We start from the raw sequence: 5,000 nt of genomic DNA, 5'->3' as shown, positions 1-5,000 counted from the left end.
CACACACACACACACACACACACAACCTCCACTTTCATACCTCCCCAAATTAACACACACACACACGCACACACACACACGCACGCACACACACACACACACACACACACACGCATGCACACGCACGCACGCACACACACACACGCACACACATGCACACACAATGGCTATAAAAAGCTGCTGTGTATTTCTACATGTGAAGGTTGTTTTAGCCTGTGGAACCTACTGACCAACAGAGAGGGAGATGATCCATCACATAGATAAAAGACTGGATCCATTTTGAATTCATTTTTTTGAATTCAGGCTGTAACACAACAAAACGTGGAATAAGTCGAGGGGTATGAATACTGTCTGAAGGCACAGTAAGTAACGTTTTTATGACGTATTCGTATTTAGGTTTAACTTAATATTACGTTGATGTTCACGATATATATTATATTCGCAATATAGATTTTATCATGGAGGTCCTCAGAACATTTAGAAAATGTTATTTTTAGGTTTGACCTAATATCACCACAACATTCTCAGCGTGCAAAATGTGCATCTCCTCAAAGCATCAGAAAGCAGATTGCAACACATCCCCGTTGTGTTTCTCTCTAGATTTAATGGTCGTTCTCATCTGAGGACTGTATTGTAGGTGATTTAGGGACACATGGCGCTTTTATTTCCTTCATAAGGAACCGCATTTAATAATACAGACATAACCATATGTTTTACTCTTCATATGGTGATGTGGGGTTTGAACCTGCAACGTTCGATTCCCAAAGCCAGGTCTTCCATACTCCGCACCACCAGGGAAGCTCTCTTACACTCGTCTCTCAAATACATCGTTACAGTTGTTTGCTAGCTAGCGGATTTGAGCCATAATAGCTATTGACCTGACATCGGTCAAAACACCTCAAAACAAGACATCGGTCAAAACACCTCAAAACAAGACATCAGCCAAAACACCTCAAAACAAGACATCAGCCAAAACACCTCAACACAAGACACCGGTCAAAACACCTCAAAACAAGACATCGGTCAAAACACCTCAAAACAAGACATCGGTCAAAACACCTCAAAACAAGACATGGCATCAATAACAAGATAAAACGATCCACTTACGATTCCCCACATGGCAGCTTCTTGTCACTGTTGCTAGCTATCTGACCGTTCAGAATCATAACAACAACGCACGCCTTTCCGGCCATCGATGCACATAGATTTTTTTTGCGACATTGTCAGCCAACCCATCTATATAACAACATGCACACGTGGGGTTTTAACCTGCAATGTTTGGTTCCCAAGCCAAGTCTTTTATCCTCTGCACCACTCTTACGTCTTCTTGTTCAGTATGGTCGCCATGACAGTACGGTCGCCATGACAGTACGGTCGCCATGACAGTATGGTCGCCATGGCAATATGGTTGCCATGACAGTATGGTCGCCATGGCAGTATGGTCGCCATGACAGTGTGGTCGCCATGGCAGTATGGTCGCCATGACAGTATGGTTGCCATGGCAGTATGGTCGCCATGACAGTACGGTCAATCGAGGAATTCCATGCTTCCTTTTTATTAGCCTTCTTAGACATAACTAACCCCAGGGAAATACTGGTAACTGGGTCATTCACCATCGCCATCACCTCACCTATCCTCTTGGACATAACTAACCCCAGGGAAATACTGGTAACTGGGTCATTCACCATCGCCATCACCTCACCCTATCCTCTAAGACATAACTAACCCCAGGGAAATACTGGTAACTGGGTCATTCACCATCGCCGTCACCTCACCCTATCCTCTTAGACATAACTAACCCCAGGGAAATACTGGTAACTGGGTCATTCACCATCGCCGTCACCTCACCCTATCTTCTTAGACATAACTAACCCCAGGGAAATACTGGTACCTGGGTCATTCACCATAGCCGTCACCTCACCTACCCTCTTAGACATAACTAACCCCAGGGAAATACTGGTAACTGGGTCATTCACCATCGCCGTCACCTCACCCTATCCTCTTAGACATAACTAACCCCAGGGAAATACTGGGTCATTCACCATCGCCATCACCTCACCCTATCCTCTTAGACATAACTAACCCCAGGGAAATACTAGGTCATTCACCATCGCCATCACCTCACCTATCCTCTTAGACATAACTAACCCCAGGGAAATACTGGGTCATTCACCATCGCCATCACCTCACCTATCCTCTTAGACATAACTAACCCCAGGGAAATACTGGGTCATTCACCATCGCCATCACCTCACCTATCCTCTTAGACATAACTAACCCCAGGGAAATACTGGTAACTGGGTCATTCACCATCGCCATCACCTCACCTATCCTCTTAGACATAACTAACCCCAGGGAAATACTGGTAACTGGGTCATTCACCATCGCCATCACCTCACCTATCCTCTTAGACATAACTAACCCCAGGGAAATACTGGGTCATTCACCATCGCCGTCACCTCACCTATCCTCTTAGACATAACTAACCCCAGGGAAATACTGGTAACTGGGTCATTCACCATCGCCATCACCTCACCTATCCTCTTAGACATAACTAACCCCAGGGAAATACTGGGTCATTCACCATCGCCGTCACCTCACCTATCCTCTTAGACATAACTAACCCCAGGGAAATACTGGATCATTCACCATCGCCATCACCTCACCTATCCTCTTAGACATAACTAACCCCAGGGAAATACTGGTAACTGGGTCATTCACCATCGCCATCACCTCACCTATCCTCTTAGACATAACTAACCCCAGGGAAATACTGGGTCATTCACCATCGCCATCACCTCACCTATCCTCTTAGACATAACTAACCCCAGGGAAATACTGGTAACTGGGTCATTCACCATCGCCATCACCTCACCTATCCTCTTAGACATAACTAACCCCAGAGAAATACTGGTAACTGGGTCATTCACCATCGCCATCACCTCACCTATCCTCTTAGACATAACTAACCCCAGGGAAATACTGATAACTGGGTCATTCACCATCGCCATCACCTCACCTATCCTCTTAGACATAACTAACCCCAGGGAAATACTGGGTCATTCACCATCGCCATCACCTCACCTATCCTCTTAGACATAACTAACCCCAGGGAAATACTGGTAACTGGGTCATTCACCATCGCCATCACCTCACCTATCCTCTTAGACATAACTAACCCCCAGAGAAATACTGGTAACTGGGTCATTCACCATCGCCATCACCTCACCTATCCTCTTAGACATAACTAACCCCAGGGAAATACTGGTAACTGGGTCATTCACCATCGCCATCACCTCACCTATCCTCTTAGACATAACTAACCCCAGGGAAATACTGGTAACTGGGTCATTCACCATCGCCATCACCTCACCTATCCTCTTAGACATAACTAACCCCAGGGAAATACTGGTAACTGGGTCATTCACCATCGCCGTCACCTCACCCTATCCTCTTAGACATAACTAACCCCAGGGAAATACTGGTAACTGGGTCATTCACCAATCGCCATCACCTCACCTATCCTCTTAGATATAACTAACCCCAGGGAAATACTGGTAACTGGGTCATTCACCATCGCCATCACCTCACCTATCCTCTTAGACATAACTAACCCCAGGGAAATACTGGGTCATTCACCATCGCCATCACCTCACCTATCCTCTTAGACATAACTAACCCCAGGGAAATACTGGTACCTGGGTCATTCACCATCGTCATCACCTCACCTATCCTCTTAGACATAACTAACCCCAGGGAAATACTGGTAACTGGGTCATTCACCATCGCCATCACCTCACCTATCCTCTTAGACATAACTAACCCCAGGGAAATACTGGTAACTGGGTCATTCACCATCGCCATCACCTCACCTATCCTCTTAGACATAACTTAACCCCAGGGAAATACTGGTAACTGGGTCATTCACCATCGCCGTCACCTCTCCTATCCTCTTGGACATAACTAACCCCAGGGAAATACTGGTAACTGGGTCATTCACCATCGCCGTCACCTCACCTATCCTCTTAGACATATTTAACCCATGCGGCGGCGCACAATTGGCCCAGCGTCGTCCAGGGTAGGGGAGGTAATGGCCGGCAGGGGATGTAGCTCAGTTCGTAGAGCATGGCGTTTGCAACGCCAGGGTTGTGGGTTAGTTTCCCACGGGGGGTATGAAAAAAAAAAGAAAAAAAAAAAGTAATGTATGCACTAACTGTAAGTCGCTCTGGATAAGAGCGTCTGCTAAATGACTAAAATGTAAAATGTAAATGTAACCCCAGGGAAATACTGGTAACTGGGTCATTCACCATTGCCATCACCTCACCTATCCTCTTGGACATAACTAACCCCAGGGAAATACTGGTAACTGGGTCATTCACCATCGCCATCACCTCACCCTATCCTCTAAGACATAACTAACCCCAGGGAAATACTGGTAACTGGGTCATTCACCATCGCCATCACCTCACCTATCCTCTTGGACATAACTAACCCCAGGGAAATACTGGTAACTGGGTCATTCACCATCGCCATCACCTCACCTATCCTCTTAGACATAACTAACCCCAGGGAAATACTGGTAACTGGGTCATTCACCATCGCCATCACCTCACCTATCCTCTTAGACATAACTAACCCCAGGGAAATACTGGTAACTGGGTCATTCACCATCGCCGTCACCTCTCCTATCCTCTTGGACATAACTAACCCCAGGGAAATACTGGTAACTGGGTCATTCACCATCGTCATCACCTCACCTATCCTCTTAGACATAACTAACCCCAGGGAAATACTGGTAACTGGGTCATTCACCATCGCCATCACCTCACCCATCCGCTTTATACACTGCATACTTCTGGGCCCATATTTACAAGGTATCCAAGACTGTGAGTGCTGAAAAATAAGCCAGGTGGTGGGGTACAATATCAAGCATCTCAAAGTAGGAATTCTATTGGGCAGGTTTTTTTTAAAAAGTTGAACAGTACATTTTACACGATGTT

At 46.1% G+C, this 5,000-nt stretch overlaps 1 protein-coding gene across 1 annotated transcript in view; it reads right to left on the bottom strand.

Moving 5' to 3' along the window:
* The window catches only part of LOC121560377 (glutamate receptor ionotropic, NMDA 2A-like), a gene marked incomplete at its 3' end in the record, with an annotated part of 206,827 nt that overhangs the window by 873 nt on the left and 200,954 nt on the right, over positions 1–5,000 (bottom strand). The gene's annotated exons all lie outside the window — the stretch shown is intronic.

The sequence above is a fragment of the Coregonus clupeaformis genome, unplaced genomic scaffold (genome assembly GCF_020615455.1).
Source record: "Coregonus clupeaformis isolate EN_2021a unplaced genomic scaffold, ASM2061545v1 scaf0240, whole genome shotgun sequence".
NCBI classification, from domain to species: domain Eukaryota; kingdom Metazoa; phylum Chordata; class Actinopteri; order Salmoniformes; family Salmonidae; genus Coregonus; species Coregonus clupeaformis.
This window is presented reverse-complemented; position numbering and strand designations above follow the sequence as displayed.